The following is a 24,358-nucleotide window of genomic DNA, read 5'->3' as shown; positions in this document are numbered from 1 at the left end:
GTCAACTTTACCAGCAAGGGTTAACAGCACAGTGGTTAGTACTGCTGCCTCACTGCGCCAGGGACTCTGGTTCAATTCCAAACGTCCTTAGGACTTTTATAAGTTTTTAAAAAATTAATACTTTAGTAGTTGACGGAGATGTACAAAATCATGAGGGGCCTGGGAAGAGTAGATAAGGAGATGCTGGTCCCATGTGTAGAACTATCAAGAACAAGAGGGCACGGACTAAAATGATTTGCAAAATAAGGAAATCAGAGGTGAGTTATTTTTCACACACATTAATGTTTTTGTTCTGGAATACAGAGTCTAAAAGTGTGGAGAAGGCAGTTTTGATCGAAGCATTCAAGATGCCATTGCATGATTATTTGAAACAGTGTGCAGTGATGCGGGGAAAAGGCAGGAGAATGGCAATAAGTTATGAAGTGATTTGGGGAGCCGGTGCAAACACGATGGGCCCAATACTCTCCTTCTCTCGTAACGATACACTGATACTGTGGTCTACTTGAATTGAGAAGATTGACCTTCAAACACGACAATCATTTTAGTTTGTGCAAAGTGTGGCCCAAACGAGGGGAGAGTTTTCCCCTGATTCCGATTGACTCCAATTTTCAGAGTGCTACTTGATTCCACACTCGATCAAATGCTGTCGGTTATGAAGACACTTCCACCTCAACTCTGAATTTCAGCTTTATTCTCCATCTTTGAACCAAGGCTATAACGAGATGAGTGAACATGACTGAATGCAAACTGGCAGTCACTGAGCTCGTTATTGCTGACCAATTACACTTTGATAGCGCTGTTGAAGGGACCTTCCATCACTGCAATGATGCTTGAGGGTAGTCAAATGGGCCCATAATTGACCGGTTTGGATTTGTCCTCTTTATTGTATGCAGGGCATACTTGGGCACATGGTGCCTATGAAGGACTGAACACCGATGTGAAAGGTATTTTTGTCACATGAAACTGGGGACAAACGAATGGCAGCTATCCTCTCGTCTGTGTGAACACCATGGCTCCTGAGAAAGATGAGAACTTGGTGAATTCCTTCAGGCACATAGGGCACTTGAATGTCCTACTCCCAGCCTGAACCCTCCAATGGATCATCAGAGCACAAATCTACCAGAACCTACTCCTAAATTGGATTAAGGTTGTAAAACATCCATCACTGCAGTACACTCTTGCCAAAGTGATACTTCCCTCGCAGGCACAGAACAGGAAGTCTTAATTCACCAGAAGCACGCCACACCACGACCCAAAAACACTGCATTGCTTTTAAAGGCTATCTCTCCTCTGAAAAATTTGTACACTCTCACTCGATAATGTTGAACTGTGACAGACAAATAGATAGATAGCGAGGTCGAGCGAGAAAGAGAGAGATGAATAGATAGATGGTTGGAGAGATGGATGGATGGATGGATGGATGGATGGACGGATGGACGGATGGACGGATGGACGGATGGACGGATGGACGGATGGACGGATGGACGGACGGACGGACGGACGGACGGGCGGGTGGGCGGATGGATGGATGGACGCACCAACGGACGGATGAATGGTTGGGGAAAGAGAGAAGCACAGACGGAGCAATGAACGGACGGAAAGGAACATTTCACCGACTGAGAATAAATGACATTAACATTAGTCCACCCTATGCGCAAAATTTTAAAAAAATAACAAATTGTTTCAGTGGATATGTCACCAAATTCTTTAACTCGGCTCTGATTTTACTCTGGGTCCCAGCATAAATCAATGGGTTAATGCAGGAACACAAAAACAGAAGCATATATCCAGTTTCCTCAAGATTAAATGCATCACTGAAACCAGAACCTGAGAAATAAGTAACTTTCACAATTCGGACATAGATGATAGTTATAAAAAATAACAAGTATAACAGGATGAAATTTCCTGAAATGGTGAAGAGTAAAACAATTGACTTTTTCCGCTTGTCCACCTCTGGGTCACTCTGATTCTTTCCATTGCAGTGGGCCCGGAGTCTCCTGCGGGCTCTATTGCCCACTAGAATGTGTCTTACCGTAAGAGCATTCAGCAGCAAAATCAAAATGAAGGGAAGGATAGGGGTTACAATGCAACGCATCAAGTCATGAGCAGCCCAGAAAGGGGATGTATAAAATATTAACTTTACCTTGCAGAGCCAGGGTACATTGCTAATTATGTACATGGGCTCATAAATGAAGTACACAGAGACATTTTTTACACAGGTCAGTGTGGACACGATTCCAATGACCCACATCGCCACAGTTTCATTACAATATTTAACTTTGAGCTTCTGGCAACAAATAGCCACAAATCTATCAAACGTGAAAGTGACGGTTAACCAGACAGAGCAGTCCATGGCGGCAGAATTTAGGGCTGTACGGAAACTGCAAACTGGTGTGACAGACAAGAAACTGGATGGAAAAAATATTCCAGCAATCCGGTTCAATATTACAGCAGATGTTATGAGCAGGAGATCCGCCACCGCTATTGACAGCAGGTAATACGTGATACATCTGGAGAGGCCACAACTTCTTCTAGCGAGGATCGTAATCACTGCTGTGTTCGCTGCAATGGAGGGAAAGAGATTGTGAGAATATGTGCATGAGAAAGCATGAGCAGTGGAAAGTTCATCACAACTAAACAATTCATGATATTGCATTCTGCGTGATATGTGCAAAATTGATACCTGATCTCAGGGACAATTGTTTCTGCTTAATAATAATATTTTTATTAATAATAAGGAATGTTAGCGAAAATGACTGTATCTTTAATGAGACCTGACAGAGGAATAATGCGAAAAGGAAAGCACATCAAAACCAGCACTGAAGCATTAAATGCACAATACAATGACATGAAAACAAGTAATTAAAAAATATTGGAGAAGGTAAATTGGAAAATAGCCAACATTAAGTGTGGAAGTTAATAAGGTCACGGATTATAGGTCAATGGGTATTAAATATGGCTCCATAAATGACAGCAAAATTATTGACTTTTGGAAAAATTTGCAGTGAATTTTCTCGAATAAATCTTCAAACAAAGGCAAATAAACCGACAATTATTAGCAGTTGTCTGAATTTGTGGAGGAGATTTGGGAAGCAGCACCAAGACTGAATTGTATCCCTGATAATCATCTGAAATATCCGGTGATATATAAAACAATATCTAAATACGAGAGATTTGACCAGTTATGTTGGTTGACTCATTACGGAAAACAGAACAATTTGAAACAATGCTGGGTTCTAAGACAGCAGAAGCTGCAGTAAATGTGAAATAGGAATCCCGTGCTGAGCCAATGAGTGTTTGGCACTGGAAGCAGGCACAGGCTGTTGTGAGTTGGGGATAAATAACAAACATTCATCAAAGGATAACTGTTCGCATTGTATAAGTTCTCTACATATCCCTGCCTAATTAATCTCTTGGATGCATTTAGTACATTAATTCTGGTGTTCTTCGAAGATTCAGTGTTTTCAAATAATACATCATCTATGGGATTGTTTCACTAATTTCAACTTCAGCAGCAGAATAGATTCACGTTAATAATGTGACAGCAGTTTAATAATTCAGCATCACCAACTGTTCAAATAACACACAAGGACTCAATTTGTACTGTGATCGCATAAAACCATGAATTAGAATCCCGACAGTTAAGTAGGAGGCCATCCAACCAATGGAGTCTTTTCTTACTTCGGTCAGAACATCCCACCCAAGCCTTCTCTCCGTCCTGTCCCTGTAATCCCGCGCATTTACCATTGCTAATCCAACTAACCTACACATCCTTGGGTATTAAGGTGCTTCTATACAAGCAAATCTACATAACTTGCACAGATTTGGTTTCTGGGATGTAACTCGAGCACCTGGAGGAAACCCACGCACACACAAGAAGAATGTGCGAACTCCACTCAGGCAACAACCCAGATCTGGAATTGAGCCCCTGTTCCTTGTGCTGTGAGGCAGCAGTGCCAACCACAGTGCCCCTCTGCTGCTCAGTTTGAAAATTCGCCCAGAGGAATATTGTCAACGCCAACACAACTATCATAATAACACACAACTTTACAAATAACAAAACTGAATTGTTTTAACCATTATAACAGAACGGTAAATCTATCAGAATGAATAATACAATCAAACTTCCACTGACAGATGTTACTGGTGAATGAGACAAGTTATATTACCAACTGATGAAATGGTACCTGTCACAGCACGGTTGTATAAGGTTAACACGGTGAAACCATGTATTTAGTGTGAAGAAACTGCGGTGAGAAAAACGTAAAATTATACCGTTACATTTGTAGAATTTATGGAATGAACATCGAAAAATTATGTCAGGGGATAGAATAAATTATAATGCCAAATAAGGAATTGTCTGCAGAAGCAGAAACAGGACACTTTCGATGAATAAGTTAAAGGGCAGAAAATAGAACTTTGACGGGGAAACATATATCCCTTTCAATCAGAGGAGGAACTTGGTGCTGTAGAGATAAGGTGGTGATAAATTGGGGGAATTGATGCAACCAATCAATATTTTTTTGGCAGCTACGAAATAACTGAGATATTTTACCTGAAACTCCGATAGCTGCTATGACTGGATAATAAATGGCAAACAGCAGACCTTTTGGTATTCCATGCATTTCTTCTAGAAGCGCAAAACGCAGTCTGCACTACATTGAAAATTGTCATATTTATACCACATGTCAGGCTCTCGGGATACAATTAGATTTCCTGATCTTTCTCATTAATTAAATTTAAGAGAACAAACAGATTATTTCAACAACGGCAAGGTGGCACAGTGGCTAGCATTGTTGCCTCATAGCGCCGGGTCCAATTCCGGCCTTGGGTTTTGTCTGTGTGGAGTTTGCACATTTTAACCCTAACCCCAACCTTATCACTAAAACTAAACCCAACCCTAGCAAACTAACTAACCCTCACATTAACCCTAACCCTCGGTGACATAAAGCCAATGAAAAAATAAGATTACGGACATTGAAAAATGGGAATGGAAAGAATCCAGAACAAAACAAAAAAAACCCCACCATTTAAGAAGCAAACAACCTCGTGGACAGAGACTAACCTCTCCCGAACCAACAGACAAAAAGATTCATTGCATCCCCCAGAACCCAACACCACCCAGATGATGCGAAGCACTTCCCCAAGCTCCCAACCCGCCCCCCTCCACCGCCCCCCATAACACTACACGTACCCAAAACCGTCAAACAACCCTGCCCCATAAATAAAACCCTTCTACCCAAGCCCTACACCATTACCAAAAACGCCCCAACAACCCTCTGCCTTGTCCACCTCGACTCTCCCACTTCCCCCCTCACGAATCAATAAGAAAAAACAGGAAGAAGCTTCTCCCCCTTACCCCCTGAACAGAACCTATACAAGGACGATAGGCAACCACACCTGAAGACTTATCCACCGCCAGAAACTGTCAAAACCTCCAAAAAGAGACCAAAAGCCCACCACCGGCATAAAATATCACAGGGGAAAAAAGGAGAATCCCTCCTCCACAAACACCAGCAATGGCCCCCAAGGACTGACCCAGGAACCAAAAGATTAAAAGGGGTACCACACAGTACATAAGGGGGCAACAGAGATTCGAAACCAAACACCTGCCCACTCAAGAAAAAAAAATCCTCAACCCGCCCGAACCCCAGAACCATAGATTGAGGGAACACAAAACTGAGAACACAGCACACCGTTTCCCTTGCAGTCAATGAATGGAAGGGGGCGAATTCCAAACCCACAGAGAACCAATGAGTTGCAACAGCTTCCTGTCACTCGAGGACAAGAAGGGGCGATATTTAAGCCCATATATAGGACAGGTCGAGAGGGGAAACTTCCTTTACCCGCAGAGGTAGCAAGGAACACGAGCTGAACACAGAATACTCACTCACCCCAAAACTGCTGGACGAAACACTATCCGAAAACGGCGACGAAAAGCAGACAGGACAGTGAGAACAACTCTCCCTGCTCTTGATGAAATGTAAGGAAGCAGCGAAACCGGTCGGGATGAAAACTAAATAAGCAAGATTAAACCCCAGTTGGGACTGGAGAGGAAAGGTAAGAATGGCCAGACGCTATTCACAGCCAGCCTTGGAAGTGAGACGAATGGGAGCTAAATGAACCTCAGCTTAATCTGGTCTCGATCCCTGCAGCCCTAGGGTGAGTGAATCTTCTCCATCCACACAAAAATAAAGACTCGTGGACGGTGTCCTGGACACGGTCCGTGGATTGATATAGGTTCACCTTAGTCAATGGAGGTAATCCAAAACACATCGGGACCTGTTAGAAGGGTCGAAATAATCCACTTGGAGAAGTGTAAACCACTAAACCAAAATATAAATCTGCATTTTTTCAAGCAAGGTATAAAATGGAGGACACACTGGCCACATCGCGACTCTGTACAATCCACGGGCAGGTCTCGGGAAAATGCAAATAATTAAGTATTCGATCACCGGAAACAATAGGAGAAAGCTGGACACAGGATGACTCGTCCAACTAAGAAAAGGGCACTCCCTTAAATAGGCGGATGTCTATATTCCCTGAATCACCTTGAACAATGGAAACAACTCTGGACACAGTGTAACACGCTATCACTGACAAAAGAAACTCGCCGAACAAGGGCAAAAACGAACCCACTGGATCACTTTAAAATAATAAAATACATGTGAAATCATTAATTTATGGGCCGGGACAGTGACACAGCGGTAGGCACTGCTGCCTCACAGCGTCAAAGACCGGGCTAAACTCTTGACTTGGAACACTGTGCGGAGTTCGCACGCTCTCCCCGTGTTTGCGTGGGTTTCCTCCAGGTGCTCCGGTTTCCTCCCACATTCCAAAGATATGTATTTTATGTGGATTGTCCGTGATAAATTATCCCTCAGTGTACCCTTTCACAGTAACTTAATTGCATCGTTAATGTAAGCCTATTGGATACTAATCAAGAAGTAACTAACTGGTCAAAGAAGTCATTTTTGTACTGCCGGAAGTTCTTGCCTCATGCCAAACTCAAAAACCATCCAAATAAACGAGGATGTCCCTAGACTCCTTCGCTCTGCCAAACTATGCCTTCACACCAATCCGGCAGAAACTACCCGAATCCACACAACACCATCCTGCCCACCACAACATAAAACACTCACAAATAAAAGGTAACTCCATCGCAACAGGTCCGGGAGCCCGCTCACCCCGCCCACTCTTGCAGACACAAAGGGGAAGCGAAAGTGTCAAGACGTGGGAAGAAAACAAACCACCCTTCAAACCACAACATACCCCCCAATTTCCCGATCATGAAAGCCCAGGAATGTTTCTCCCCGCCTCCTGGCTCCCCTCAGTAACCACCTGCAACTACCAACCTCCCCCCTCACCCCCCGCCCCCACCGCCCCACCCCCCGCTCCACGGAAAAAAACACAGAGTCTGACTCAGCAAAAGACACAAAACCTCCCCAGCCAGGAAACCCACAAAAATCTCTCCAGCGCACGTATTACCTTCAGATCCATCCCAAACGCACAGAAATACATAAACCCCAACCGAACCTCCCCTTCCCCCAATACACTCCACCTCAACAACTACCTCCCCCCAACCACCTAAAATACGACAGAAATCATAGAAACCCTACAGTGCAGAAGGAGGCCATTCGGCCCATCGAGTCTGCACCGACCACAATCCCACCCAGGCCCTACCCCCACATATTTACCTGCTAATCCCTCTAACCTACGCATCTCAGGACTCTAAGGGGCAATTTTTAACCTGGCCAATCAACCTAACCCGCACATCTTTGGACTGTGAGAGGAAACCGGAGCACCCGGAGGAAACCCACGCAGACACGAGGAGAATGTGCAAACTCCACACAGACAGTGACCCGAGCCGGGAATCGAACCTGGGACCCTGGAGCTGTGAAGCAGCAGTGCTAACCACTGTGCTACCGTGCCGCCCAACTCTTACCTGAAGATCCAAGGCTGAATGCCCGTTGCTACCAAATAAGCGTTCTCCAAGGCGGCCTTCACGACACACGACAACGCAGAGTCGCTGAGCAGAAACTGATAGCCAAGTTCCGCACACATGAGGACGGCCTAAAGCGGGATGTTGGATTTATGTCACATTATCAGTAACCCCCACAGCTTGCCTCCTGGGCTTGCAGAATTTCACGAGCTGTTCTGTCTGGAGACAATACACATCTCTTTAACCTGTGTTGAATGCTCCCTCCACCCACATTGTCTGTACATTTAAGACCTGGCTGGCTGTAGAGATTTGCATTCTAATCAGTATTCTGCAATTTGATTTCTGTGTCTGTTTGCACTGTTTGAGAACAGATAACCACTCCATCTGACGAAGGAGCTGTGCTCCGAAAGCTTAGGTATTTGCTACCAAATAAACCTGTTGGACTTTAACCTGGCGTTGTGAGACTTCTTACTGTGCTTATCCCAGTCCAACGCCGGCATCTCCACATCAGAGATATTTGAATCATGGACAGCCACATGTGAGGTGCCAAACGATTGGAGGAATGCAAATGTTGTGCATTTGTTTAAAATGGGCTGCAAGGAACAGCCTGGGAACTACAGGCCGATGAGCCTCATATCTGTAGTGGGTTAGTTGTTAGAAGGCATTCTGAGAGATAGGATCTATAGACATTTAGAGAGGCAAGGACTGATTAGGGAGACTCAGCATGGCATTGTGAGTGGAAAATAATTTCTCACAAATTTGATGGAGTTTTTTGAAGGGGTAACCAGGAAGGCACATGAGGAAAGTGCAGTTGATGTTGACTACATGGACTTTAGCAAGGCCTTTGACAAGATATCACATGCTAGGTTGTTGCATAAGGTTCATTCTCACTGTTATTTGTTATTTATATTAATGATTTGGATGAGAATTTAGGAGGCATAGTTTGTAAGCTTGCAGACGACACCTAGATAGGTGACTTAGTGGACAGAAAAGAAGGTTACCTTGGATTGCAGCGGGATGTTGATCAATTGTGCCACTGGCCCGAGGAATGGTAGATGGAGTTTACTTCAGAAAATGTGTGAGGTGATGCATTTTGGTAGATCGTACCAGGGCAGGACTTACTCAGTTAATGGTAGGGCGTTGGGGAGAGCTCTGGAACAAAGAGATCTAAGGGTAAATCTCATTCAAATGTTGAGTCACATGTCGACAGAGTGGTGAAGTGTGTATTCGGCATGCTTGGTTTCATTGGTCGGAACATTGAAAACAGGAGTTGAGACGTCTTCTTGAAGTTGTACAAGACAAGTAAGGCCACACTTGGAATACTGAGTACAGTTCCGGTCACGCTATTATAGAAAGGACATTATTAAACTAGAAACAGTGCAGAAAAGATTTGCGAGAATGCTACCAGGACTTGATGGTTTCAGTTACAAGGAGTGGCTGGATAGACTTGGACTTTTTTCTCTGGAGCGTAGGAGGCTCAGGGGTGATCTTCTCGAGGTCTATAAAATAATGAAGGGCACAGGTCAGCTCGATAGTCAATATATTTTTCCAAAGATAGTGGAGTCTAAAACTAGGGGGCATAGTTTTAAAGTGAGATGGGAGAGATACAAAGGGTTACAGAGGGCATATTATTCACACAGAGGATGGTGAGTGTCTGGAACAAGCTGCCAGAGGTAGGAGTAGAGGAGGGTACAATTTTGTCAGTTACATGGATAAGATGGCTATTGAGGGGTATGGGCCAAACGGGGGCAATTGGGACTCGCTTAATCATTAAATAAAAGGCGGCATGGACATGTTGGGCCGAAGAGCCTGTTTCCATGTTGTAAAGCGCTGTGATTCTATGACTCTATGGCTGTTAAATATGCTATGAAATGCCCCAGCAAAATATTCAGTTGAAGGGGAAATAGGGATGGCCAACAAGTGCTGGCCTTTACAATGAAATAAATATTGCATTAGCAATATTTTATGAAATGATTTGCTCTCACTTTGTTCCATTTCATGTCAAACAGGATGACGTATCCTGGTGCCTTATTATTTAAAACTTCAGTCCGTTAACTACTTAAACAGGTAGGGTTCAGTCAGAGAAAACTGATCTACTGTGACCCAAAAACAACATACTGCAGTTGCTGACACTCCCACCTCATAACAGAAAATGTTCGAAATACTCAAAAGGTCAAACAGCGTCTATGGAGAGGGAAACGGAATGATTGTTTCAGGTCGCTGACCTTTTCTCCAAACTGGAAGAATTTAGTGATTTAATGATTTACAAACAAATACAAAGTCAAGGAAAATAGAGAGGGAGAGGAGGAAAGAACAAACGTCCTCGTGATAGGATGTAAGGCTGGAGTGATTGAATGTCAATGGGGATGATTAATGTTTACACTGACGCAATCTCCCGGATCTGGATTCATATCTCAGGCTAAATGAGAAGAAAACTTCTCGCTGAATTATGCACTAAACTCCTCGCCTTCCAGTGAATTAGAGGCAGTTTTCAGTCATAAACCATTATCTTTGAGCTTTAAAAAGTGGGATTCAGAAAGACTCAGTTTGAGCGGTGACACCTCCAGAGGACTGGAAACATTGGAGTTCACTGACGGAAGGGGCAAAGTTCAAAAACAGCTGAGCTTAACGTGGGACTCGAACCCACGACCCTGAAATCAAAAGTCTCATGCGCTACCGACTGAGCTAGCCAGGAACATTGAATAGCTACCACTCCACATCCCAAAATCTGTGGAGACAAATATGTGTTTGTTCCACATCAGCTCATTCTGATTACAAAGTTTACTATGAATCAAAAAATGGAGTTTAATTTAGATAAATGCGAGGTGATGTATTTTGTTAGATTGAACCAGGGCATTACTTACTCACTTAAGGGTAGGGCTTTGGGGAGAGTTAAGGAACAAAGAAATCTAAGGGGTACAGTTCCATAGCTCCTTGAAACTGGAGTTACAGGTGGACAGAGTGGTGAAGAAGGCATTCGGCATGCTTGGTTTCATTGGTCAGAGCATTGAATACAGTAGTTGGGACGTCCTGTTGCAGTTGCACAAGACATTGGTAAGGCCACACGTGAAATACTGTGTGCAGTTCTGGTCACCCTATTATAGAAAGGATATTATTAAACTAGAAAGAGTGCAGAAGAGATTTACTAGGATGCTACTGGGACATGATGGTTTGAGTTATAAGGAGAGGTTGGGTAGACTGAAACTTTTTTCCCTGGAGCGTAGAAGGCTGAGGGGTGATCTTATAAAGGTCTATAAAATAATGAGGGGCACAGATCAGCTAGATAGTCAACATCTTTTCCCAAAGGTAGGGGAGTCTGAAACTCGAGGGCATAGATTTAAGGTGAGAGGGGAGAGATACAAAAGGATCCAGAGGGGCATTTTTTTCACACAGAGGGTGGTGAATGTCTGGAACAAGCTGCCAGAGGTAGTAGTAGAGGCGGGTACAATTTTATATTTTAAAAAGCATTTGGACAGTTACATAGGTAAGATGGGTATAGAGGGATATGGGCCAAATGCAGGCAATTGGGACTAGTTTAGGGGTTTAAAAAAAGAGCGGCATGGATAAGTTGGGCCGAACGGCCTGTTTCCATGCTGTAAACTTCTATGACTCTGTAATTTACCTAGAGATTCCCGAAGGCTACAATGCATTCCTCTGAATAATCATTAACATCATTGTCATCTGCCACGTCTTAGATACATGTCCTTCCAAACATTGCAAACTCCTCTTACATCTTTCAACTTAATATTCTTGTTCAAAATACTCCAGCCAGCAGGTGAAGCCATACAGCATGTACACTGTCAAACTGTCTCCCAATTTCAGACTTTTCATTGTGATCACCTCTCATTCTAAACTACAGAGAGAACATACTCATCCAACTGGATCTCTCCGCCCAGGAGAACAGCCTTACAATAGAAATCAACCCAGAGGACCTTGGTTACACACAGACAGCGAGAGAATAGAAGGAGCAAAGAGCAAACAGTGATCGATGCACAGACAGAGATGAAAGAAACTGATACTGGTGTAGAACGACAACGCGAGATAGACCAGACATCAACAATCCATGAATAATACTATAGAATTGCTGCAGTGCAGAAGGACGCCCTTCAGCCAATCGAGTCTGCATCCAGCAAAATACCACACAGACACCATCCACATAACCCCATGAATTTACAGGAGCAAGACTCTATGGGGCAATTTAACGTGGCCAATGCACCGAACCAACAAATCTTTTGACTGTGGAAGGGAACTGGATCAGCCAGAAATAGCACACGCAAACTTGGGGAGAACTCGCAAACTTCAAATAGACAGTTACCCTTGCAGGGAATCAATTGCGTGTCTCTGGTTTCTGAAGCAGCAATGTTAACCACCCTGCCACCGTGACACCCCAATACATACCACTTCGGTGATGAAGACGCAGCGCTCTGAAAACTTGTTTTTTTTAAAAAAAAAGAACTGTTGGCATGATCCTGATGTTCTGAGACTTCTTACTGTTCCCACACCAGTTCAACGCCAGCATCTCCAAATCAAGACTATACACACAGCAGTCTTCTGAACCCATAAGCATGGGTTCCTCTGAATTGACGAATAGGTGTAAAGTGAATATTCACAAGCGTCTTTTGAAGATGACTTGATTTATTTTTGAGCATGTTATGTTGACAGAATCCCTGCAGCGTGTCTTCAGGTTCTCAAACCAAACCCCATGTAAACCAATTCTGCCGTGTGCACGGAAAACAAACTAACAAACCAATGGCTTGGCCTGCTGGACACAGCACCTAAATTAATAATTGGGACTTGAACCCGAGACGTCTTGCAACTTTGTGGATCTTACTACTCAAAGGGAGAATTATACCCCAAGAACTGCGAGCCACCGAGAGGAACGCCAGTTAGGCATTGCATTCTCATTGCCATCCAAAACTGATCAGACATCTGCTGTGCAAGGTGAAAGGGCTGAAAAAACGCAGAAAGTCAGGCCGTGTGTGCACACAGGGAAACAAAGATCAAATATCATCTCCATGACGTTTAATTTAAACTGGAAATGGTTAGAAATGTAGGAAGTTTTTAAAAAGTGATATCCATGAGGGAGGAAACATAACAACAGCTGATGAGGTGGACGTCAGGAGAGATTAAATGGGAGAAACAAAAAACCACAAAGTGATTACGCCACAGATTGAGGCCAGTCCGAAGTTCTTTACAGGACTCACATGTGCTGTGGCTAAAGGGGAACTTGTGAATGTGCTGTACATAGATTGCACACCTGCCACATTGGTGTGGTTGTGGGTTTTGAAAATTGAAAATTACACTTAAGACCAGAGGAAATAAGATCAGAAGTAGGCAAATTCAGCTCTTCGAGCCTGCTCCTGGCTGATTTCTCCTTGGTCTCAAATCCACGTCCCCACCTGTTCTCTTTCCTGAAACCTTTTAATGATTCGGACTCCACCATGCTATGGGGCAGCAAGTTCCACAAATCCACGGCCGTCAGCGATAAGTAGTTCGTCAACAACTCAGTAATGCATCTACTGCCTCTCAACCTATGCATGTGACAGTAGCTCTGACAAAATGTCATCCAAACTCGTAACTTTGGTTCTATCCTTTCCCCACAGATGTGTCAGAACAGCTGAGGTTTTACAGCTTTTCCTGTTTTATTTCTCAGATTCTCGCAACCGCAGTATTTTGCTTTTATAAACATGGGATCTCTTGTTCTCGATTGCCCAATAAGAAGAACCATTTGGTCTACGTTTATTCTATCAATCCCTTTTAGAATTTTATGTACCTCGATCACTTCAGCATCTTGTGGGACAATTTCACTCCCTGTCGATTTCATGTCCCAGCGAACTCAATTAGTGTTCTCATTGGCTGAAGGAAGCATCTATGTTCCATCCAAACAGGACACTTTGACGGAGAATCTTGTCTCTCGTGAAAACTATCAGGGATGAAAATAATAAGCGAAGGGGTATAGGTCGGAAAACTCAGTTCACCAGTTACCCTGGTAGTCCTGTGGTTTGTGTTCAGCACTCCCCCAGTGATATTTGGTTTCAATTCTCGCTCAGGAAGAGAAGATTCATTGCTGTTCGCAAACGACTAAAATAAGATGATTTACTCTTTGATCGAAAGCAGATCTACTAGAATCTGCTCAGTGAGGATTCAAGTTTACATCAGAACACGTGCAACAGTTCAAGGACAAACACAGAAAGAGAAGGACAGTGATGGTCTGTCAAGCGCGAAGAATAGAAATGGTGATGCAAGATAAAATCTGGATTATAATTGGTCAGATTTTACCGATTACATTGTAAGTGAATTATGAAACTTTTCCCTCACTCTGCAATGAAAAGCGTTTGGAAAGGTTTATGTCCGGTTTCCAACCGTCGGAAGCGAAAGCGTTAACTGCAGTGAAGTGTTAGATGTGTGCTGTTATTGGCTGAACACATCACTGTATTGAACCAGAAATTTTAGAAACCCTACAGCACAGACAGAGGTCATTCGGCCCATCGAGTCTCGACCGACCACAATCCCACCCAGGCCCTATCCCCATATCCCTACATATTTACCCACGAATCCCTCTAACCTACGCATCCCAGGACACGAAGGGCAATTTTAGCATAGCCAATCAACTAACCCGCACATCTTTGGACTGTGGGAGGAAACCGGAGCACCTGGAGGAAACCCACGCAGAGAGGGGAGAATGTGCAGACTCCACACAGGCAGTGACCCAAGCCGGGAATCGAACCCGGGTCCCATGGAGTTGTGAAGCAGCAGTGCTAACCACTGTGCTACCGTGCCGCCCTGGAAGGTGCCATTTTGCAGGAGAAACGTGTTTGTGGTGAAAGTGGCCTGACACGAAAATAAAAATACCAAACGCAGCGTGGATAAAGCAAATTCTAAAACACATTGTAAGCTGCTGTCCTGGGGCTTAGAGATTGACACTTTCGCTGATGTTTTGACTGCAGGTCAGAAAATGAAGATTTATTGCTCGCATCCAAACCGTGAAAACAGATGTCAGTTATTGCCTGGTGGAACATCTGACACACAAAATCACCACGTGTCCCGAAGTGAAGGCCCTGAGCAAATTCAACAGGAAGTTTTATTTTCATTTCTGCCAGGAGTTTGGGACAGTAAGAAGTTTAACAACACCAGGTTAAAGTCCAACAGGTTTATTTGGTAGCAAAAGCCACACAAGCTTTCGAGGCTCTGAGCCTCGAAAGCCGTCAGGAGGTGCGTCAACACCAAATTCATCAGCCGCACTCACAAGACAGCCCCGAACATCACCCAAGCACAACGTAACGCCATCCACGCTCTCAAGACCAACCGCAACATTGTCATCAAACCAGCAGACAAAGGAGGGGCCATCGTCATACTGAACAGAACGGATTACTGCAAAGAAGTGTACCGACAACTCAACAACGAGGAACACTACAGACAGTTACCTGCAGATCCGACCAAAGAACACACCAGTCAACTCAACACTCTGATCAAGACCTTTGATCCGGACCTTCAGAACACCCTCCGTGCTCTCATCCCACGTACTCCCCGCGTTGGAGATCTCTACTGCCTCCCGAAGATACACAAGGCAAACACACCCGGCCGTCCCATCGTATCGGGCAATGGGACCCTGTGCGAGAACCTCTCCGGCTATGTCGAGGGCATCCTGAAACCCATTGTACAAAGAACCCCCAGCTTTTGTCGCGACACGACGGACTTCCTACAGAAACTCGGCACACATGGAGCAGTTGAACCAGGAGCGCTCCTCGTCACAATGGATGTCTCAGCACTCTACACCAGCATCCCCCATGACGATGGCATTGCTGCAACGGCCTCAGTGCTCAGCGCCAACAACTGCCAGTTTCCAGATGCAATTTTACATCTCATCCGCTTCATCCTGGACCACAATATCTTCACCTTCAACAACCAGTTCTTCATCCAGACACACGGAACAGCCATGGGGACCAAATTTGCACCTCAATATGCCAACATCTTCATGCACAGGTTCGAACAAGACTTCTTCACCGCACGGGACCTTCAACCGGTGCTATACACTAGATACATCGATGACATTTTCTTCCTTTGGACTCATGGTGAACAATCACTGAAACAACTCTATGATGACATCAACAAGTTCCATCCCACCATCAGGCTCACCATAGACTACTCTCCGGAATCGGTTGCATTCTTGGACACGCGCATCTCCATTAAGGACGGTCACCTCAGCACCTCACTGTACCGCAAGCCCACGGATAACCTCACGATGCTCCACTTCTCCAGCTTCCACCCTAAACACGTTAAAGAAGCCATCCCCTACGGACAAGCCCTCCGTATACACAGGATCTGCTCGGATGAGGAGGATCGCAACAGACACCTCCAGACGCTGAAAGATGCCCTCATAAGAACAGGATATGGCGCTAGACTCATTGATCAACAGTTCCAACGCGCCACAGCGAAAAACCGCACCGACCTCCTCAGAAGACAAACACGGGACACAGTGGACAGAGTACCCTTCGTTGTCCAGTACTTCCCCGGAGCGGAGAAGCTACGGCATCTCCTCCGGAGCCTTCAACATGTCATTGATGAAGACGAACATCTCGCCAAGGCCATCCCCACACCCCCACTTCTTGCCTTCAAACAACCGCACAACCTCAAACAGACCATTGTCCGCAGCAAACTACCCAGCCTTCAGGAGAACAGTGACCAAGACACCACACAACCCTGCCACAGCAACCTCTGCAAGACATGCCGGATCATCGACACAGATGCCATCATCTCACGTGAGAACACCATCCACCAGGTACACGGTACATACTCTTGCAACTCGGCCAACGTTGTCTACCTGATACGCTGCAAGAAAGGATGTCCCGAGGCATGGTACATTGGGGAAACTATGCAGACGCTGCGACAACGGATGAATGAACACCGCTCGACAATCACCAGGCAAGACTGTTCTCTTCCTGTTGGGGAGCACTTCAGCGGTCACGGGCATTCGGCCTCTGATATTCGGGTAAGCGTTCTCCAAGGCGGCCTTCGCGACACACGACAGCGCAGAGTCGCGGAGCAGAAACTGATAGCCAGGTTCCGCACACGCAAGGACGGCCTCAACCGGGATATTGGGTTTATGTCACACTATTTCACATAAATATTTCTGCTTTTTTCCTCCTGAGTCTTTATCATGCGATCCTAGAATCAGAATTTATGTCACACTATTTGTAACTCCCACAGTTGCGTGGACCTGCAGAGTTTCACTGGCTGTCTTGTCTGGAGACAATACACATCTTTTTAGCCTGTCTTGATGCTCTCTCCACTCCCATTGTTTTGTTTCTTAAAGACTGGATTAGTTGTAAGTATTCGCATTCCAACCATTATTCATGTAAATTGAGTCTGTGTCTTATAAGTTCTGTTTGTGAACAGAATTCCCACTCACCTGAAGAAGGGGCTCAGAGCCTCGAAAGCTTGTGTGGCTTTTGCTACCAAATAAACCTGTTGGACTTTAACCTGGTGTTGTTAAACTTCTTACTGTGTTTACCCCAGTCCAACGCCGGCATCTCCACATCAGGAGTTTGGGAAGCAGACGAGGATAAGCACAGTTTAAATCGTGCCGGCCCTTTATTGCAGCTTATGGTGTTTCTGACTGGAGATGATTTCTTGTTTTTCGAACAGTTCAGGGTAGTTGAATAAGTGAAGGTGCAAGTTCCTGACGGCCTTTCCCAATTCCATTACTGCCAATGTATTTCAGTAAGAATATCAGTAAATTGCTTGATTAGTATATCTATCATTGTGGTAGCGTGTCTGAGCGGTCGAAGGCGTGGATTAACGCATCCAGTTTCTGTTGAGAGTTCAAATTCCACCGCTGCAAGGCTCGATTTAAGTTTTGGTCCTTTTGGCTGAATTCTAACAGCTCAGATATGTTTTCTCCCTGCTGGATTTCACTTCTTTTAAACTTCCTGCCTTTCTAACGATTCCCAGTATTAATGAAAAGTCATGGAGGCGAAAGATGAGCTTTGTTTCCCTGTGCACACTCTGTATTACTTCCTGAGATTTTTCCAGCATGATCATCTTTCAGTGCAGATGTATGATCCGCTTTGGCTGTCAATGAAAATATATTTAGTTGACTTGCATCTTCTACGACTGTCTATTGGTCTCAGGGTATGATTCCCGCTGTGGGTGCTAAAATCTGCAAGCTTGCGTGAGGTCCCTGTTCACATCCTGGGCAATTGAGCTGTTGTTTCGCATTGGACAAGACGAGAATTTTGTTAGTCTATTTCCCGTGCACGTGGCAGGATTGGTTTACATGGGGTATGATTTGAAAACCTGAACAGACACTGCAGGGATTCTGTCAGCACAACACAGTCTCAAAGAATCAAGACATTTTCAAAAGGTGACTATGCTTTCAGACATTCACTTAATTATTATTCACCAATTCAGATGACTGCGTTCTTCAGGATTCAGACAGCTGTTGTGTGTATGTTGGGTTCTGGCTGTCTACCCACTCTCTGTCCCTCCCTGTCTCTTTTTGTTGCTGTATACCTGTCTCAGACTTTTCACTCTCTGTCTCTCTGTCAGTGCATCGATCACGGTTCCCTCTTTTGGTTTGTGGTCCCTCGATTCTCTCGCTGTCTGTGTTCAATCAAGGTTCACTGGATTGATTCCTGCGATGATGTGGCTGTCCTGGGAGGAGAGATTCAGTGCGATGAGTCTGTTTTCTCTGCAGGTTAGAATAATGAGAGGTGAATGGATTGTTTAAAATGTCTGAAAATGCCGAGACAGTTTGACTTCGGACACACTGAAACGCTGTTTCCCCACCTGGTTGGAGCATTTAGATCAAAAATATTAAGGTGAATGATGTAAGAGGAGTTAGCAATGATTGGAAGGAGGTGAAGCTAAGAAGTGGAAGATATGAATGAAGTTATTCATGATTGAGAGGAATGCATTGTCACCTCAGGGATTCCGTAGATTGATTAATTGTAAACTTTGGAATCAGAACAAGCTGAGACACCAGATGGAAACGCTTTATTTGCCTGCACGCATTTTTGGATATGGAGTGACGGCGACATGTGCCGGCTAGCTCAGGCAGTAGAGCATGAGACTTTTAATCTCAGGGTCGAGCCCTACGTCGGGCGTTGTTATTTTAAAACTTGTCCCTTTCCTGGGTAAACTCCAGCTTTCCATTCGTCCGGCAGTGCCACCGCTCAAACTCAGTCTTTCTCCATCCCGCTGTATGAATCTCACAGTTACTGCTTTCTGAGTTAAAGTAATCTTTGCCTTCCCAGGAAGTCGTAGTGTTTAGTGCTTAATTCAGCGAGAAGGTTTCTTCTCATTTTGCGCGAAATTTGAACCCAGATCTGGGAGGTTGTGTCAGTGGAAACACTAATCCCGATTGCCATTTAATCACTTCAGCCTTCCATCCAAAAAAAGGTTGTTTGACCTTTCCTCCTCTCGCTCTGTATATCCCTATACTTTGTATTTGTTAGTGAACCATTAAATCTCTAAACTCTTCCAGTTTGGATAAAGGGTCAGCGATCCGAAACAGACACTCTATTTCTTTCTCAATAGACGCTGTTTGACCTGCTGAGTGTTGCCAACATATTCTGTTTTGAGGTGCGATTTGCAAGAACTGCAGCAACTTTTTTTTGGTGCAGTGCGGATCAGTTTTTTTCGACTGTACTTTGCCTGTGTAAATAGTGAAGGGGCTGAGGTTTTAAATAATAAGATACAAGCTCGTGTCACCTTGGTTGACATGAAATGAAACAAAATGAAGATTAATCATTTCAAAAGATGTTACTAAGTCAATAAATATTTTGCAGGGGGTCAACCTAAGGTGATATTCACTCACTCATTTGTCCGAATTTAAACAAGAGGTGGGACGGCGAGAGTCTAGAGTGATAAGTGTTACACCATGGAACCGACAACACTCTGACCTAAGTCACGAGGCCTTTCTCCCAAAACACACACACACACACACATACACACACACACACACACACACTTGCTCAGTAATTGCCATTTTCCAGACGAATAGTTATTATGTGACACCAACCGCTCCTTTCTTTCAAAAGAGGAGTTAAAGAGTAGCAAAAAATGAAAAGAACATTGCTGATGTAAGCATCTGTCGCCAGAAGCTCAGCAATGTGCATTGTAAAAGCAGCTGACCTGTCTGACAAATTGTTCTCCTGATTCCTACTTTGTGAGAAATTTAAACAAAAGGTTCTTCAACAAATCAATCCTCAGCAATGGCAAAGAAGACCAAGGATCCGCCTAAATTTAAACGCTGTTCGCTATATTCAGATGCTCACCATTAGACCAGAGAACCTAGAACACAGCAGACAGCTGCAAATAGTCACTCAACGCATTTGACCCACTTGCTGTTGCTGCCACATTGAATGAAACAGGTCACATTCCTTGGGTGACCATTTGCAACTGGCGGCTGTGCTCCTTGTTCTGTGGTGCAATGCTGAGCACTCTGGACTCTGGATGCAGTAATCCCAGTTCAGATCTGGATGAAACATTCCTTTCCTTTGCTAAAGCAGATGATTGGTTTGCTGAAGGACATTTTATTTAACATTTTCTCAGAAAATGGAATTTTATAGTCTGAGATAATTTCAGCAAATTCCACCACAATCACATTGCAGACGATGCAACGAATTATTCTCCTGGCGCCATTGCATCAGCCCCAGAGGACGATTGTTCAAGAAGACAAAATGCTGAGCGGCAAAATCATAGAATCTCTGCAGTGAAGAAGGAAGCCATTTGGCGCATCGAGCCTGCACTGAAAACGATGGCGCCCTGGTCCTATCCCCATAACCTCATATACTTACCCTGATAGTCCCTCTGACACTATGGGCAATGTATTATGGCCAATTAACCTACTCGCACATCTTCAGATTGCGCGCCGGGTGTTCATCTTCCTTCCACACACGCAGACACGGGGAGAATGTGCAAACTCCACACAGACAGTGACCCAAGGCCAGAATTGAATCAAGATTCCTGACATTGTGAGGCAGCAGTGCTAACCAGTGTGCCAGAAAATGCACAGAGGACAGGAGTTCCCCCAACCTGAATCATTCACTAAGTCATCTGTCCCAATTTTAAATAAGAGTTAGAACGATGGGAACAGTGGCTCCACCGAGACCAGAATCCAGTTTCCTTGTTTCATAGTCCAGAGAGCGGACCATTTCACCATGGAACCGACAGCCGCTGGCTTAGAGCAGCAGGCCTTTTTCTCAGGGCTGTCTCACTCTCTCACGCACCCACACATACACACGCACTTTCTCAGCAATGTGCACAGCAATTGAAGTTGAACTGCTGTCAAATTGTCCTATCGATTCATGCTTTGTGAAAAATTTAAACGAAATATCCCCCAGCAAATCAATCAGCGGATTAAGCAAAGCAAAGCAAGGTTCCGACGAGATTGGAGTTCGGATCGCTGGATCCAGAGTGCAGAGTGCTCACCATTAGAACAGGAAACCAAATGCCTTGAGCGAATGTTTGCAACTGGCGGCCGTGTTCCTGATTCTGTGGTGCGACCGTGAGCACTCTAGACTCTGATTTGATTTCATTTGATTTGATTTATTATTGACAGAATAAAAGCAAAATCTGATGATGCTGTAATCTGAATCAAAAACTGAAAATGCTGGAAAATCTCAACAGCTTTCACGAGAAAGAATAGGTACCATTGAAAAGCTGAGGCATTATTTTTTCCTGATCCAGGAATCTAAAACACGGGAGCACAATCTCAGGATCAGGCGCTGATGATTTAGGAGTGCGATGAGGAGAATTTGCTTCACTCAAAGCCTCGTGAATCTTCGGAATTCTCGAGCCAGAGGGTTCTGATGCTCCATCATTGAACAGATTTCACTCTGGGTTCGACAAATTTATGATCTATCCAGGAATGAATGGAAGCAGGGAAACGGAATTGGAACAAATGCTCAGCCACAAGTCCATGTTTCGATTGTAATTTTTAAGTTTAATGGAATAATGGAAGCATGTATATAATGTTGTATGTAATATGTTTGAAGTCAATCGTCATTGAATAATGTTGGTAACACCAGAAAACAGTGCAGCCGGCAACAATTGAAAACTATTTTTATTGACGCCCACAAACTCATTGCCAACACGCAACAGTTTGCCTGTGAATGCTGATGGTGAGAAAATAGTAAAATTCCGTCCCTGGGTGGTCTCGAACCAGCAACCTTTCGGTTAACAGCCGAACGCGCTGACCAATTGTGCCACAGAGACTGCAGTAATAACTGTTAAATGTATTCTAAACTACTGTGTCAATGACCACAATTCTATTTCTGCAAAGCCTGTTCCAGAACTGCAGCATGACCGCACTGTTTACAATTCTACACAATTTTTATTGACGCCCACAAACTCATTGCCAACACGCAGGGGCGGTAATCAGGGCGTCCTTGAGAGTTGCAAAAGATTGCTTTGCCGAATCGGGTGGTTCAAACTTAATAGGAGCATTCTGAGAGGAGTAAGGAGTAAGTTCTTGAGTATGGGCAGTAACATTCGGAATCCATTGTCTGCAAAAGTTAACTAGTCCGAAAAAGGCTCTCATCTGCTGAGGCGTGGTAGGAAGTGGGGTCTGCAATATGGGAATAATATGTTCCTGTGTAAGGGAATGTTCCGTCGCACTTCGAAGAACCCCCGGAAATTTGACTTGCTGTTGGCCTTTATGAATCTTAGTGGGCGGGATCACATAACCCCATGAATGGAGACGGGTGAGCAGGTAAACGGTGCTGTGCTGGTTGGCGACGAAATCAGGGCTGGCAATATCAACATATTGTGTGATAGTGAATCTCTAGGGGGTGCTAATGTCGCTAACTCGGAGTGCAGTGCCTGCGAGAATAGGGTTGGGGAATGAAAAAAGTTCTGAGGGAGCCGAGTCCAGGTGTACTGTTTGCCCTTAAATGTAAAGGCAAATAAATACTGTGATTCAGGGGCGAGGGGTATTGCAAAAAAGGCATGTTGCAAAAACAGTCGGTTCAGGTGGGATATCACTAAGGATAGTAGCCGGGTTTGGGACAATAGGATGTAGTGGTTCCACGATCTGATTGATACGGCGGAGGTCGTGGACCAAACGCCATTCGGAAGGTCTTCCTACATTTGGAACTGGAAGAATTGGGGTGTTACAGGGCAATTGGCATGGCACCAAAATTCCTTGTTGAAGGAAAGATTGGATCATGATCGAGACTCCTTCTTCAGCTTCGGGGCTTAAAGGACACTGTGAAATGAAGGGCACGGACATACCAGACTTAACTTTAATAATGATGGGAGGTACTTCGGTAAGACCAACTGTTCGTGATTTATATAAACGATCTGGAAGAACGTGTAACAGGGGTGATCAGTATTTTTGCGGACGACACGAAAATGGCTGGACTTGCAGATAGTGAGGAACATTGTCAGCGGCTACAGAAGGATATAGATAGGCTGGAAATGTGGGCAAAGAAATGGCAGATGGAGTTCAATACAGATAAATGCGAAGTGATGCATTTTGGTAGAACTAACGTAGGGGGGAGCTATACGATAAATGGCAGAACCATAAAGGGTGTAGATACGCAGAGGGACCTGGGTGTGCAAGTCCACAGATCCTTGAAGGTGACGGCACAGGTGGAGAGGGTAATGAGGAAGGCATATGGCATGCTTGCCTTTACAGGACATGGCATGGACTATAAAGGTTGGGGTCTGATGTTGCGGTTGTATAGAACGTTGGTTCGGCCGCATTTGGAATACTGTGCCCAGTTCTGATCGCCACACTACCAGAAGGACGTGGAGGTTTTAGAGAGAGTGCAGAGGAGGTTTACTAGGATGTTGCCTGGTATGGAGGGGCTTAGTTATGAGGAGAGATTGGGTAAACTGGGGCTGTTCGCACTGGAAAGACGGAGGATGAGGGGGACCTAATAGAGGTGTATAAAACTATGAAAGGCATAGATAGGGTGAACGGTGGAAAGCTTTTTCCCAGGTCGGTGGTGATGTTCACGAGGGGTCATAGGTTCAAGGTAATTGGGGGGAGGTTTAACACGGATGTCAGCAGGACGTTTTTTACACAGAGGGTGGTGGGGGCCTGGAATGCGCTGCCGGGCAAGGTGGTGGAGGCGGACACACTGGGAACGTTTAAGACTTATCAAGATAGCCACATGAACGGAGTGGGAATTGAGGGATACAAAAGGGTAGTCTAGTTTGGACCAGGGAGCGGCGCGGGCTTGGAGGGCCGAAGGGCCTGTTCCTGTGCTGTATTGTTCTTTGTTCGTGTTTAGAGGCCGCCCACAAATCCAAGGGAACCCCCGATATCGGAGATTGGATGGCTCGATGATTGTTCAATGTACAAGTTAGATAAAGTGGTTGGGGAAAATTTTCCAAAGTGCCTCAGGGAAGGCTTGTCGTCCTGTAAAGAAAGGATCAGCCTTCTCCCGCAGGGCCGCTACCAAA

The 24,358-nt window shown here is 44.7% G+C and overlaps 1 protein-coding gene and 1 non-coding gene across 2 annotated transcripts in view; one reads left to right on the top strand and one right to left on the bottom strand.

The window, feature by feature from the left end:
* LOC144483173 (uncharacterized) overlaps positions 1 to 24,358 on the top strand; it is a 950,558-nt gene that overhangs the window by 607,246 nt on the left and 318,954 nt on the right.
* On the bottom strand, positions 22,089 to 22,162 carry trnan-guu (transfer RNA asparagine (anticodon GUU)). Its single transcript has one exon. It is a non-coding gene; the product is annotated as a tRNA-Asn (tRNA).

The sequence above is a fragment of the Mustelus asterias genome, unplaced genomic scaffold, assembly GCF_964213995.1.
Source record: "Mustelus asterias unplaced genomic scaffold, sMusAst1.hap1.1 HAP1_SCAFFOLD_47, whole genome shotgun sequence".
Taxonomy (NCBI): Eukaryota; Metazoa; Chordata; class Chondrichthyes; order Carcharhiniformes; family Triakidae; genus Mustelus; species Mustelus asterias.
The sequence above is the reverse complement of the archived record's forward strand: the minus strand, read 5'-3'. Positions and strand labels throughout refer to the sequence as shown.